At 46.1% G+C, this 15,966-nt stretch overlaps 1 protein-coding gene across 3 annotated transcripts in view; it reads left to right on the forward strand.

The window, feature by feature from the left end:
- Window positions 1-15,966, forward strand: part of LOC307065002 (ATP-binding cassette sub-family C member 4) — a gene marked incomplete at both ends in the record, with an annotated part of 215,197 nt that overhangs the window by 27,567 nt on the left and 171,664 nt on the right. The window lies entirely within an intron of this gene.

Below are 15,966 nucleotides of genomic sequence, written 5' to 3' on the forward strand. Positions count from 1 at the left end.
ATAGTCTGAACATGTGCCAGGAATAAGAGAAGGAAGGATCAGACTCACGAATGGGCCAAGTGATGTATTAGGTGAGCTACGCTGTGGATGGAGTTCAGCTGTTAATATTATTCCCACCTTTCCTTTTGTTACTCCTTTATTCTTTGTTTTTCATTAATCATTACATTAATTAAAATATTTAAAAAGGGGGCTTCCCTGGTGGCGCAGTGGTTGAGAGTCCACCTGCCGATGCAGGGGACACGGGTTCGTACCCCGGTCTGGGAAGATCCCACATGCCACGGAGCGGCTGGACCCGTGAGCCATGGCCACTGAGCCTGCGCGTCCGGAGCCTGTGCTCCGCGACGGTAGAGGCCACAGCAGTGAGAGACCCGTGTACCGCAAAAAAAAAAAAAAAAAATTAAAAAGTATACTCATTGCTGATTAGAGAAAAAGATATTAATTTTATTTCTAACCACAGATAACACCAATATTAATTGCTGGGTGACTCACTTTTACAGAGAAAATAACCCAACATCTAAGACCTGTGTACAGATGTGGATTTACCCCCAGTCTTCCTTTTCTCTCATGATGGAAAATGACAAGCATATACAAAAGCAGAAGGAGTTGCATAATGAACCCCTGAGCACTCATCTGTAAGTGTCAACAAGTGTACCACCTCATGGCTAATCTTGCCTCGACTCACTTCTGACTCACTTCCTGTGCTGGATGTGAAGTGTCCATTTTTTTGCATGTCTGATGAGTGAAGAATGGTGTTAGGGGCTGAATTGTGTCCCTGCAAAACTTATGTGTTGAAACCCCAGTGCCCAGTACATCAGAAAGTGACTGTATTTGGACATTGAGCCTTTAAAGAGGTGATTAAGCGAAAATTAAGACATTAGGGTGGGCCCTAACCCAATATGACTGGTGTCCTTGTAAGAAGAGAAAAATTGGATACTGAAAGAGACACTGGGGATGCACATACACACAGAGGAAAAGGGCCTGTGAGGAGACACAGAAGGTGGCCGTCTGCAAGCCAAGGAGAGAGACCTCAGAGGAATCCAACCCTGCTGACACCTTAATCTTGGACTTTTAGCCTCCAGAAATGTGAGAAATTTCTGTTGTTGAAGCCACCCAGTCTGGTATTTTGCTGTAGCAGCCCTAGCAAACGAATACAAATGATATACCACTGCTCTTTCCTTTTTTTTTTTTTAAAGGAAGAGCACCAAAACCCACTTTTGTTAACGTCACCGTATATATTTGTTATGTCATTTTCACAAGTCTTTGTAGGACAGTGTCAGTATGATTCTATATACACATACACACCTGACAAATTATCTGTTGAAATCACATTGTACATCTTCTCACTTCACAATTTTTTTACTCTTTGTGTCCTACAACAGGCACAGAATATTATATAAACAAAGGCATAGCTTTAGAGAGCTGTTATAAAGTTAACACCCTGTAACCACCATCCAGATTATGAAATAAGATTCTGCCAGCTTCCCCTTCCGCCTTCAAGTATCCTGTCCCAGTCACAAGCCCTTCCCTTTCCTCAAAAACAATTAAAGGTCAACTTCAAACTCTTCAGTGTCTATATTTCTTTTAAATCTTCATCGGTATACCTGTATTGTATTCATTTTTTTAGAGTTTTAATTAGTCTGCCTACTCTGATGGGTTCACATTCTGCTTCCTTTTTTTTTTTTTTTTTTTTTTGCGGTACGCGGGCCTCTCACTGTTGTAGCCTCTCCCGTTGTGGAGCACAGGCTCCGGACGCTCAGGCTCAGCGGCCATGGCTCACGGGCCCAGTCGCTCCGTGGCATGTGGGATCTTCCTGGACCGGGGCACGAACCCGTGTCCCCTGCATCGGCAGGCGGACTCTGAACCACTGCGCCACCAGGGAAGCCCTGTGCTTCCTTTTAAAATGCAGTATAATTTAATATAAGCACTGCCTTTTGATAATGCTGGTCCTATATTTATCTTTTAAAACAACTCTAATATATTCTAGCATATATATTTTAGCGATTTATCTGTTTTCTGGCACTTGCCATTTGGCTCCTTTTTTAAGGTAGTATTTTGAGTGTAATCATCATCTCTGGACTGATTCTTTAATTCTGAGCCGTGTAATCATTCATCCTGAAAATACATATTCAGCACCTTCTCTGCCCCAGGTACTGGACTACGCACTGGGGAGAGAAAGTGCTGGCCTTCTCTCCCAAACTTTAAGGTTTAGCTCTGTGGAGTACATTTCTTTTTTTTCTGGCTGTGCCGCACAGCATGGGGATCTTAGTTCCCTGACTAGGGATCAAACCTGCGCCCCCTGTAGTGGAAGCACAGAGTCTTCACCACTGGACCGCCAGGAAAGTCCCAGGAGTACATTTCTAAAAGTTAAATTTCTGAGGCAAAGGATACACTGGCTTTGTATTAAACACATCTGGTTTTTTAATTTTATTTATTTATTTTTTGGCTGCATTGGGTCTTCGTTGTGGTGCACGGGCTTCTCATCGCGGTGGCTTCTCTTGTTACGGAGCACGGGCTCTAGGCATGAAGGCTTCAATAGTTGTGGCTCGCAGGATCTGGAGCGCAGGCTCAGTAGTTGTGGCGCACGGGCTTAGTTGCTCTACAGCATGTGGATCTTCCCGGACCAGGGATCGAACCCGTTTCCCCTGCATTGGCAGGCGGATTCTTAACCACTGCACCACCGAGGAAGTCCCTACATCTGGGTTGTTTTAAAGGAAAATTGGATCAATTTGAAATATGCCAATCTTGTAACTGTGTCTGTGTTGACCTGGCCAAAATTGGAAGGAAAAATGAAATTGGATCTGGCATGGCACCTTTGTGTTTTTCTGATTCGCAGCAAGGTTGACGTTTCCCCAGCACTGTTTACTGTTGGGTTTCCTGAACAGGTTGACTGTTTATTGCTAATGCCCTTACGAGTGAGGCAGGGCCAGGTTCTCTCCTCACAGGTGTCCCTGACTTGAGTCCTACCCGCTTCACACTGGCATGGCCCCAGGTGCTCATAACCTGTCCACTGAGAGCCCTTCTCCTACCTCGTTCCAGTTGCTGCTGTCAATTTCCACAGCTGTCTGGAGCCTCAGACCTGTTCCACTTCTGAGCCAGTGGTCAGTGGTGGCCGGAGTGGCGGGCATGAGGGGACAGCAGTGACAGGGGCCCGTGCATTCCCATTCAGTAGCTGGTCTGCTAGGCAGTATCCTAAATCCTTGCCTTCCCCATCCTTCCCTCAGGCATCCACCACAGCTAGATTCTAGGGGGAGGGAGGGATCTTTGACCTACCCTTTTGCAAGATTCCTCAGGCCGGGTATCCCAAAGCCTGAGTTTTTGGTTCTAGTGCAATCATTTAACTGACCTTGCCATCTTAGGCCACTTTTCCTCTCTGGGGCTCATGGGCTGCACTAGATTTTCCAAAGTGTGGTAGCTCTCATCCCCTCTGATCCCACAATCATTTACCACCACCGGTCTTTCCTGGAAGGGTAATTCTTCATGCAGTTCCAGACCAAATCCCTGAGGAATGCTTGCTGAAAATGCAGATTCTTCGTCTCTGCCCCAGATCTGGGGAGTCAGAACCCTGGTGAGTGGGGTCTGTGTTTATTTTTAACGAGCTTCTCAGGTGATTTCATTGCAGAATAAAATGTGAGAAGTCTGTCCTAGAGTTAGATAGAGCCCGTGCCCACCGGGCAAGAGGAGGGAGCTCTTAAAACATTCCTAGTTTCTTCTTTCCGTGTTGGCAGCAATGTTGATAGTGATGGCAATGGGCTGGTGGGCACTAGGTCTAGGACTGTAGTTGTGTATTAACTGCGGGGAGGACAGGGAGGCTGTGGGAGAAGGAGGTGGTCAGAGCGGAGGAGCCAGTTGGTGGGTGGACCTCTCGCCCAGCAGAAGCTAAGCATGTGTCATCCTGAGATGTGAGCTGATGATGTGGAATCTTAAGCTCTAGGGAAGAGTTCTGCACTGAGTTCTGGCACCAGCTCCCAGGAGTTGACCCAGACCTCACAGGTGAAGGGCCTCATCCTCCACAAGACTGCCCTCCCTCCCTTCAGACACCAGCTCCCAGTCCGGGGGTCCCCAGGCCACCCTCACTTTTGACCCACTGGCTACAAATTAAGGGATTCCCACAACCCCCTCCCATTCAATAATTCGTTAGAACAACACACAGAACACAATTGCTTATTATGGCAAACAGATTCAAATTGGAACCAGTCAAAGGGAGAGTCACACAGGGTGAGGTCTGAGAGGGTCCCAAACTCTAGGCTTCCTTCCTTGTCTTATCCCTGTCGAGGCAGGACATGTCACCCTCCCAGCACATTGGTGTGTGATGATAGAGTATGGCCAACCAGGAAATCTCCCCCAAGCTTTGGTGTCCAGAGTTCCTATTGGGGTTTCATTATGTAGGCGTCATGGATTGGACCATGGGCCATGTGATTGATCTCATCTTCAGAGCCCCCTCTACAGAGGTCAGGCTGAAAGCATGGACTCACAGGCGTGACCTTCTTTTTTTTTTTTTCCATACCTTTTTGTTTTATTATTATTATTATTTTTTACAAATTTAATCAGTTATACATATACATATGTTCCCATATCCCCTCCCTTTTGCGTCTCCCTCCCACCCCTCCAGGTGGTCACAAAGCACCGAGCTGATCTTCCTGTGCTATGCGGCTGCTTCCCACTAGCTATCTACCTTACGTTTGGTAGTGTATATATGTCCATGCCGCTCTTTCGCTTTGTCACAGCTTACCCTTCCCCCTCCCCATATCCACAGGCGCGACCTTCTAATCCCACGGTTAGTCTTCCTGGTGTGGCTAGTCTTCCTGGTGTGGCTAGTCCCCATCCTGACTCCTCTGTTAGCGTAACGGTTAGGAGCCAACTATGAGTCACCTTGTTAGCATAAACAGAGCCCACGCTCATGTTACTTGGGAAATTCCATGGGTTTAGAGGAATGAGGATAAGTAGCAGCCAAAGTTATTTATTTTTTTTCTTTCCTTTCTAGTTTTACTGAAGTCAATCGACAAAATTGTAGGATATTTGGAGTTTATGATGTGATGAGTTGATATATGTATGCATTGTGGAAAGATTCCTCCCATCAAACTAAGTAGTGGGCTTCCCTGGTGGCGCAGTGGTTGAGAGTCCGCCTGCCGATGCAGGGGACACGGGTTCGTGCCCCGGTCCGGGAAGATCCCACATGCTGCGGAGTGGCTGGGCCCGTGAGCCATGGCCGCTGAGCCTGCGCGTCCGGAGCCTGTGGTCCGCAATGGGAGAGGCCACAGCGGTGAGAGGCCCACGTACTGCCAAAAAAAAAAAAAAAAAAAAAGTAGCACATCCAACACCTCATGGACACCTTCTTTTTGGTGAAAACATTTAAGTTCTATCTTAGCAAATTTCAGTTGGACAATACAGTGTTATCAAGTATAGTCACCATGTTTTATATTAGATTCTCAGACCTTCTTCATCTTAGAGCTGAAAGTATATACCCTTTTACCAATCTTTCCCTTTTTATCCCCAAGCTCCTGGCAACCACTTTTCTTTTGTTTCTATAAGTTTGACATTAAAAAAAAAAAAATTCTGCATATAGGTGATACCATGCAGTATTTGTCTTTCTCGCTCTTATTTCACAAAGAAAGCATAATGCCTTCTAGGTTATTCATTGTTGTCACAAATGACAGGATTCCCTTCTTTTTTAAGGCTGAAGAATATTCCACTGTGTTATGTGTGTATGTATGTGTGTGTGTGTATACATATGCATACATACATATACATATATATATCACAGTTTATTTATCCATTCATTTGTTGGACATTTAGGTTGTTTCCTTACCTTGACTATTGTGAATAATGCTGCAGTGAACATGGGAGTACAGGTATCTCTTTGAGATAAGGATTTCGTTTCCTTTGGATATATACCCAAAAGTAGAATTGCTAGACTGTGTGGTAGTTCTGTTTTTAACTTTTTGAGGAATCTCCATACTGTTTTCCATAGTGGCTGCACCAACTTACATTCCCACCTACAGTGTATGAGGGTTCCCTTTTCTTTACATCATCTCCAACACTTGTTATTTCTTGTCTTTTTGATGATAGCCATGCTAACTGATGTGAGGTGATATGTCATTGTGGTTTTGATTTGTATTTCCCTAATGATTGGTGATGTTGAGCATCTTTTCATGTGTCTATTGGCCATCTTTATGCCTTCTTTGGAAAAATGTCTATTCCGATCTTCTGCTATTTTTTAATCAGTTTCTTTTTTTGTGTGTGTGTGAAGATGTATGAGTCCTTTATATAGTTTGGATATTAGTCCCTTGTTGGATATGTGATTTGCAAATATCTTATATTCAGTAGGTTGCTTTTTCACTTTGGTGATGGGTTCCTTTGCTGTGCAGAAGCTTTCTAGTCCCATTTGTTTATTTTTGCTTTTGTTTCCCTTGCCTTTGGAGTCAGATCCACAAGAACATTGTTAAGATTGATGTCAGATAGGTTACTGTCTATTTTCTTCTAGGAATTTTATGGTTTCAGATCTTACATTCAAGTCTTTAATCCATTTTGAGTTCACTTTAGTGTGTGTGGTGTAAGATAATGGTCCAGTTTCATTCTTTTTTTAAAATAAATTTATTTACTTATGGGCTGTGTTGGGTCTTCGTTGCGGTGTACGGGCTTTCTCTAGTTGCGGTGAGCAGGGGCTACTCTTCATTGCGGTGTGTGGGCTTATCATTGCTGTGGCTTCTCTTGTTGTGGAGCATGGGCTCTAGAGCACAGGCTTCAGTAGTTGTGGTGCACGGGCTTAGTTGCTCCGCGGCATGTGAGATCTTCCCGGACCAGGGCTCAAACCCGTGTCCCCTGCACTGGCAGGCGGATTCTTAACCACTGCGACACTAAGGAAGCCCAGGGTTGGGACTGTTGATGTAAATACAGACAAGGTGTGCCAAAGCACGCTCTATGGCAGGTTCTCAGACTGCAGCTGGCGTCAGCATCACCTGGAAGACTTGGTACAGTACAGCTTGCTGGGCCACACAGTATTTTTCATAGGGCAGGGTTGGGGCTGAGAATTTGCGTTTCTAGCGAGTTGCAGGATGCTAATGTTGCTGCTCTGGGGACCACAGTTTGAGAACCTGTGCTGTATAGAAGATGGGTAAGCTGGGGGATTGATCCCTTAGTCCTACTTCGTCCTACATTGACCTGCAAAAAAGCCAAGAAGCAGATCCTGTGCATAGCTCACAACCACAGTTTCCACGTCATATTGTAATTCTTTGTTAACATAGATCCCTTGCTCCCCAGACTGAGCTGCTCAAGGACAGTTGAACCAGCGAATATAAGAATGTGTTTAAACCATAACCCTTGACTTGGTGGCTAAGGACTGCTGCCAGTGCGCTGTGCTACTCTCTGGGGCCAACCTTTGAAGTAAAGTTCTGTGCCTTTTCCAGAAAGACAGATTAGGGCAGTGGTTCTGATCTAGGAGATTTTGCTACCAAAATGTCATTTTAGGTTATCACAATTTAGGGTGAAGAGATGTTACTGGCATCTTGAGGAAGGAGTGCAGGGATGCTGCAAACTCTCTGGGGCCAATCTTTGAAGTAAAGTTCTGTGCCTTTTCCAGAAAGACAGATTAGAGCAGTGGTTCTGATCTAGGAGATTTTGCTACCAAAATGTCATTTTAGGTTATCACAATTTAAGGTGAAGAGATGTTACTGGCATCTTGAGGAAGGAGTGCAGGGTTGCTGCAAACGCTCCTACAAAGCACAGAAGAGCCACCTGTGACGAAGAAGCATGCAGCCTGAAATGTCGGCAGCGCTGAGCTTGAGAAATCCTGCCATAGGGGAGAGTGTTCTAGTGCGGTAGGGTGGGTCTTACTGTGAGATCTGTCTGCGTGCCTCTCATTTGTCCCTCACCTCAGTCCCTGCTCTTGGACTTTCTGACCCAGGTCACCCTACTTCCCTACACCCCCTGTGTCACCAGCCCTGCCCAGGCTGGGCCACGGAAGCCTCCAGTAATCAGGGAGCACTAACCCATGATTAATAATTTGCCACAGCTAAAAGTGCTTTAAAATGCATTATTCTTTCAACAATAAATGACTTATTTGAGTGGGATGAGGGCACTTGTTGAATGATTAACTGACCTCAGCTGACCTTTGCATTCCCCTTCCCCTAGAGAAATTTAGAGAGGGTTGTGTGAGTGTTCTTTGCCGCGGCTTCTCCACCAGCGAGTTGTTCATTTATTTATTCAGCGGAGTTTTGAGTGACTCACTCTGTGCCGGGCCCACTGAACCACCACGGAAAGACTGGGTCCTACCTGCACGGAGCTCTTGCATGGAGAAGGACGAAATAAATAAGTGGATTATTTTTTCTCTCAACAAATAGAATGTAGTAAATGGATAAAGAAAGTTGGGAGAAGGAAGTAGAGAATCTGGATTTGCTTTTTTAGACAAGGCATTCCAGGCCTTTCTGTGGAGGCAACAATTAGCTTGAGCCCTGGAAGAGAAAAGGTGTCGTGATGGGGGGAAAGTGAGCAAAAGAGGATCTGTCTGTTCCCAACAAAGGGAACAGCAGTCAGGAGCGTGGCAGGCTCTCGGGAGCACAGCAGCATGGCTGGAACACTGAGCAGAGGTGCTGGACGGGAGATGGGGTGGTGAGCTGGGAGGGACCCATCATGAGCTGCCCTCGGTCAGGACCGCAGGTGTATTTCTAGTGCAGGAGGACAGCATGCTGTTGTACTTTGAAGACAGCATTCTGGCTTCTCTGTAGGAAGATCATAGGGAAACCAAGGGTGGAAGCAGGCAGTACAGTTTGCAGGCTCTTGCAGCTCTGAGAACCGATGGCGGCTTGGGGCTTCGGTCTCGGGACGCTGGTGGTGGGAGGGTGAGAAAAGATGCCCAGTGGTTGGGGCCAGGCTGCATTTTGGAGGAAGCAGCTGTGGACTAGTTGGCGGGTTGGCTGCGGGAGTGAGGGGAAGGGAGGCCTCAAGGGTGGTGACCACCAGGTTTCTGGTGTGAGCAGTGCCTCTGTGAGGTTGACATTTACAGAGAGAATGGGAAGAGCAGTTTTGGTGGGGAAGTCAGGAGTCCATCTTGGACTTTAAAGTGGAGATGCCTGTTAGCCATCCAGGAGGAGAGGACAAGGAGGCACTTAGCCATAGGAGTCTGGGGGAGTAGCCTCTGTCAGAGCGTGCAGGGAACTGCTTTGGCTAACATCTCGACACTTCCTAGTGTCTCCTTCAGCCTTTCCTCTTGGGGCCCTTGGGGAACAGAGCTGAAAAAGCAGTGGCTTCACAGATACACTTCCTCAACATCAAGTGGGTACAGCTTCCCAATAATGGAGCCTCAGTTCTGTTTTCTAGCCCCATCCGTGCCTACCTGTAAACACTGCCCGACACCTATAGAGGCCATGGCACGTCTTTGCCACACGTCATTCAGTGTTGAGTTTGTTTTTTTTTAAGCATGCTCCACAGTTTAATAAAACTTCCAGGAAGATGCGCCAGTTTCTGTGGCTTTGTGCCCTCCTGGGGCATCCGTGAGCCCTCCTGGGAGTGTGGGGTTCCCTTGGTCAGATCAGGCACATGGCTCCGTGGGGCACTGGCCTTTACAACATAAGTACTTGTATTGCTTTGGTCATTTTACATGTCACTTCCTTCTCACTTTATGGAAAACAAGTGACACAGAGTGGCAGCCAAGTGTGAGCTGGGGAAGGAGGAAGCCCTGCTCAGAAGGAGGTCATTTCCATGTGGCTCTGTGTTCACTGAGCTTCGCTGTGTCCCAGGAACCGTGTGGGTCACGGAGCATGCGAAGCGTCTGTGGGGCTGTCCTGCCCTTGAGGGAGCCCCAGTCTGTTGTGGAGATGACGGTGCTAAGGACAGTGTGTGCTCAGCGGACAGCTGTCCACACCAGTGTGGTTCAGACATAAGATCGCAACCCACTAGTGCAGCACGAAATCAATTTTGTGGATTTCGACTGGTGTGTCTTTCTTCCTCAAAATAAGTTTTAAAAATTGTGGTAAAATACACAACATATTTACCACCTTAACCATTTTAAAGTGTACACTTGAGTGGAATTCATGACATTACACTCCTGTGCAACCATCATCATGGTCCACAGGATCCTTTTCATCAGTAAAACAGAAACTCTGTATCCATCCCTCTCCCCCCCCGCCCGGTAGTCACCATTCTACTTTCTGTCTCTCTCACTTTTGACTCTTTGGACACTTCATATAAGTTGAATCATATGGTACTTGTCTCTGTGTGACTGGCTTATTTCACTTAGCATAATATCCTTAAGGTTCATCTATGTTATAGCCTGTGTCAGAATTTCCTTCTTTGAGACTCAGTCATATTCCAGTGTACGTGTGTACCACACTTTGATTATCCATTCATTCATCATTGGACACTTGGGTTGCTTCCACCTTTTGGGTACTGTGAATAATGCTCCTGTCATTATGGGTATATCATGACTGGCATTTCTTTTGCAATGAAGTAGGCTCGAATAGAAAATAGCAGGGGGTGGGACTTCCCTGGTGGTCCAATGGGTAAGACTCCACACTCCCAGTGCAGGGGGCCTGGGTTCTATCCCTGGTTGGGGAACTAGATCCTGCATGCATGCTGCAACTAAAGAAGTCTGAATGCCGCCACTAAAGATCCCACATGCTGCAACGAAGATACGGTGTGCCGCAACTAAGACCTGGCGCAGCCTAAATAAATACTAAAAAAAAAAAAGAAAAGAAAAAGAAAATATCAGGTGTACATAGTGTGGGCAGACTCAGACTACTGATGAGGCATGAGGCACAGCTTTGCAAGCTGTATGAGATGCCATATATCCTAAATTAACCTAAACGCATTGATGTTTATTTCCCATGGACTGATACACTGCGCACTCTGTGAAAGCATCAAGATAACTCACTAAATTCTATCAGTTCTTTAACCTTGAGTTAGACATCCTTGTTTTTGGCCACACCGCATGACATGCGAGATCTTAGTTCCCCGACCAGCGATTGAACCCACACCCCCTGCAGTGGAAGCGCAGAGTCTTAACCACTGGACTGCCAGGGAAGTCCCCTAGGCATCCTTTTAATTAAGAAAATGTGACTTACTTGTTCACATGCATTTGACTCAGCTGCTGGAATGGTTCTTTGACCCAAGTGAGGTAGTTTCTTTCCTTTGCTCTGTGGTTTCACAAATCCTAATGAGTAGCATCAGAGGCTTGCTTGTGTAGGCAGTCACACTCCTTACTCTCAGGAGGGATATCTGGAACTTGGAAGCAAGAGCTCTGTCATCCCTCACGGGGGAAGAAGTTTAATAGTTTGGAAGAAAGCGTTCGATTGGAACAGACACTAAAGGCCAGATATTCAGAGGCGAGTCAGCGCAGGCACTGACCGGCATAGAGAGATCTTGGTGATGAATTGAGTCCTGTGTCTAGTGGTGGCTGTGTGTGCTGTGCTAAGTAGGTGAGGTATCACCTGCTGGCTGTGAGGTCCCTTACTTGTTAGTTCCAACCAATACTGCTTCAATCCCTTCAGAACCTTAGGAGGTAGTCAGCATGAGTAATATTTTACCTGTGATTCCTTGTTTTATTCTCAGTGTTAAGTGAATTGCGTGCCAATGTGTCAAAAAAATTTTTCTTGGAGGGGAGGGATAAACTGGGAGACTGGGATTGACATATACACACTACTATGTACAAAATAGATGAGTAATAAGAACCTACTGTAGAGCACACAGAACTGGGCTCAGTACTCTGTAATGACCTATATGGGAATAGAATCTAAAAAAGAGTGGATGTATGTATGTATGTGTATAACTGATTGACTTTGCTGAACAGTAGAAACTAACACAACACGAAATCAACTCTACTCAAATAAAAATTAATTTAAAAAATTATTTTTGAGGAGGCGGTGAGGATGGTTACCCGTGCACAGTAGCTGTAGATTCTCAGTCTTGGTTGTAGCGTGGGAAAAAGTATTTGGAAGACGTGTGGTGATAAGACAAGGGACACTATGAAGAAATGAAAAGAGGGGATTAGCCGGTGGGAGGAAAGGGAGATAAGAAGGCCAGGGGTGAACCAGAAAAGGCCTGGAAGCTCAGAGGCAGGAAGGCTCTGCAGTACCCCCAGCCTGGGAGGACCCTGGTGGACCCCAGGGTAGAGGGTATGGAGGGAGCTGGGGGCACGCAGCTTGCATTGCTGCTTCGCTTAGAACAGGAAGTGGATGAAAAGAGCAGGGATGAGAAAATGGATTTTGAGCAAGTTTTAAGGAATGGGGAAAGTTACAGAGGAAAGGAGAGAAAATTCTAGCTTGAACATTGCCACCCACGTCTAATTGGATTTGGCTGTGGGCCACTCCGGGAAAGCCAGGGTGGTGACCCGTTTCAAGATCGTTCATCAGCAGTGTGGGTGTTCTGATGTCACGCTGGATGGGTTCCAGTGACATCTGTGCCAGGCACCGTGGCACGCAAGACCCATGGAGATTCCACGTAGTATGTGAGTTGTCATTGTCTGGAGTTGTGGTCTCTGGTGGGACAGTTAGGAGGGAAGTGCTGCTGCTGGATGAGGACTCGTGGGAGAGGAGGGAAGGAGAGAGGATCGTGGTGGCGAGGACGACCCTTGGGTTTGAACTGGGTTGAGGGATGGCTAATTTGGCAGTGGTCTCGATGCTGTCAGTGATAAATTGGAGTCAGGGTGCCAGTTGACTGGCACAGGAGTCAGGTCTCCATGTCTAACTGTTTAGGTGGTGACACATACTTCAGGCTCCTGTCAGTCAGCTTGCCATCTGATGGAATGAAAACCTTCATGCCTTGATTTGGGAAGTGAAGGGATTTGTGCTGGTCCTTAAATCAAGAGCTATGGGGAAAGACATTTGCCTAATTGAGCAATCTGTTTTCTGCTGGGGCCCACATGGGATTACTCAAGATCGCTGTCATGGTGACCTCTGCTCTTTGTCTGATGGGACTCTGTAGTGTTCAGAGCAACACTGATCCTTTCAGTTGATGGCTCAGCAGCCCAGGGAGGTGTTATTATCTCCAGGTGTTCTCCCCATTTGCTGGGGGCCAGTACTGAGAGGTCATGTGGCTAATTCAAGGTCATGCAATCAGAAAGCGGCAAAGTTATCACTACATTTTTAAAAATTGTGGTAAAATGAATGTAAAATAACATTTACCATCTTGACCATTTTTAAGCACATGGTTCAGTAGTGTGAAGTACATGCACACTGTTGTGCAACCAATTTCCAGAGCTCTTTTCATCCTGCCTTAGTGTGTCATTAAACGCTAACTCCCCACTCTCCTTCCTTCCCGCCCCTGGCAACCACAGCGCCACTTTGTTTCTCTCTGAATTTGACTAAGTACTTCACTGAAGTGGAATCATACAGTATCTGTCCTTTGTGACTATACCAGTTTACACTTCCAGCAGCAGTGTGCAGGGGTGCCAGTTTCTCCACATCCTTGCCAACACTTGTCATTTCCCTCCCTCCCTCCCTCCCTCCCTTCCTGATAATAGCCATCCTAATATATGTGAGGTGGCATCTCGTGGTTTTCACTTGCATTTCCCTGACGATGAGTGACGTTGAGCATCTTTTCCTGTGCAAGTAGACTTTTAAAGGGGGCCTTTCAGGGTAAATCCCAGTGTTAACTCCCTGAGCGTTTTCGGTAGGGAATAAGTGTAGGATAAATGGCAAAACATTTTTCAAACCTGTTTAGTGGTGATGCTCACAGATTTATACTTTTACTTTGGAAGGAAATTGAGACCTAGAGATATTAAGGGGCATGGAGATGCTGAACTGGAGTGGAGAAGGAGATTGGGGGGACAGTTGAGGCCCTGGGGCCTCAGTACCACTGCTGGGACTAGAAACCAGTCTTCTGACTCCTGGACTGGGGTGCTTTAGAGGTGCCAAGCTACCAGGGTTAGCAAAATCTGAAGCTCAGTCTCTCTTATTGCTTCTTTAATAATTCATAGGCATTCATTTATTCAACAAAGAATTCTTTAGCATTTCCTTTCTACCTGTACTGTGCTAGGAATAACGCAATAAAAGAAGTGTGGGGCTTCCCTGGTGGCGTAGTGGTTGGGAATCCGCCTGACAATGCAGGGCACACGGGTTTGATCCCTGGCCCAGGAAGATTCCATGTGCCATGGAGCAACTGAGCCCATGCGCCACAACTGCTGAGCCTGTGCTCTAGAGCTCGTGAGCCACAGCTAGAGAAAGCCCGCGCGCAGCAACAAAAACCCAACACAGCCAAAAAAAAAAAAAAAAAAAAAAAAAGAAGTGTGGTCTCTGCTTTCATGGGTTATTATTGTCTGGCCTTGGAAATTTCCTTACTCTGGCAAAGTGAGTAGAATGGTGTTAACCTTTGGGCTGTCTCTGCATGTTAATCATTATCATTTAAATAATGCATAATGGATTTGGATAATTTTTTTTTAGTCCTTTGTATAGTTACTGTTTTTTCCATTAATAAGTAATTTGTAGAGAGGTAATTTGAGATTCTGTAAATATCATGGTCAAGCTTTCATCCACTAGGTTTAACTTCCATTGATAACTTTCTGACTCCACTGTTCCTTCTATATTTGTTTGCATTCTAGACTGCAACAGCTTTCCCTTCTCTCCTATTCATGAAGCAATAAAGTCATGGATTCTTTTGTTATTTAATGGGCTATAATTCACTGACATTTATTTAATACCTAAGGTATCCCAGATTTGGCTAGCAAGAGCCCTTCAAGCTGGCTTCTCTGTCTTTTGCACACATCCTTGTGATTACTTTAGAGCTTCCTTATTTTATGGTGCAAGATGTCCAGGTCCATCTTGTACTTTCTCTGCCGTTGATCCTGGCCTGTCGATAGTGATGCTGTTGCTGGGAATGCCTGGGGCTCTACTCACCTGGACCTGGTCTAGTTACAGCAGCCCGCACAGAAATGTCCTCTTTTAGGGCCCATGTTGTGGCTGGACCGGCCCTTGTGGTTCTTACGATTGTGAGACACGTCTCAGCAACAACCAAGAGGGAGTTCTGAAATGGCAAGGTTTATCACTCACATGTCCTGAAGGGTACAAGGCACACCTGGGGTCACACAGCCCCAGAGAGAGAGGGAGACGGAGGGAGGGAGGGAGGGAGGGAGAGCACGCGCACGTGGTGAGCTCGTACCTGCACTTCTGCCTTGTCGGGGTCAAGGGCTGGGTGCATGGCAGGCAGGCACTTATGATGAAAAAAGCTAATTGTCAGGTGCTGACATACACTGAACCAACCTTGGAATCAGCCATTGCTTCAAGGGGCTCTGGTTCCTCTTAGGAAGGATATTAAAAAGCCGAGATCTAGGTGAAGGGGACCACAAGGCACAAACTTCAGTTAGAAAAGAAATAAGTCGTGGAGACGTAATGTCCAGCGTAGTGACTGCGGTTAATAATACTGTGTTGGGCTTCCCTGGTGGCGCAGTGGTTGAGAGTCCGCCTGCCGATGCAGGGGACACGGGTTCGTGCCCCGATCCGGGAAGATCCCACATGCCGCGGAGCGGCTGGGCCCGTGAGCCATGGCCGCTGAGCCTGCGCGTCCGGAGCCTGTGCTCCGCGACAGGAGAGGCCACAGCAGTGAGAGGCCCGCGCACCACAAAAAAAAAAAAAAAAAAAAAAAAAATATATATATATATATATATATATACTGTGTTATTTGAAAGCTGCTGAGAGTTGACCTTAAAAGTTTTCATTAGAAGAATAAAAAAAATTATTACTGTGTATGTTAAAGAAACAAAACACCGAGATCTGGAGGCTTGAATGCTCCTTGCTACCAGTGTGTCACTTCTTACAGGGCCTCTCAGCGTATAGAGTTAGAGACAGAGACAGAGACAGAGAGAGAGAGAGAGAGAGAGAGTGTGTGTGTGTGTGTGTGTGTGTGTGTGTGTGTGAACACGCATCTAATTTTCTTCCCCCATATCTTATATATTTAAAATGTAGACCTATTTCTGTAGACCTCTTTTTAATTTTTAATTTTTTTTTTTTAAACAAAGGCCGTCGATGTGGGATTCTAATTAGA

This window comes from Hyperoodon ampullatus (assembly GCF_949752795.1).
Source record: "Hyperoodon ampullatus genome assembly, chromosome: 16".
NCBI lineage: Eukaryota > Metazoa > Chordata > Mammalia > Artiodactyla > Ziphiidae > Hyperoodon > Hyperoodon ampullatus.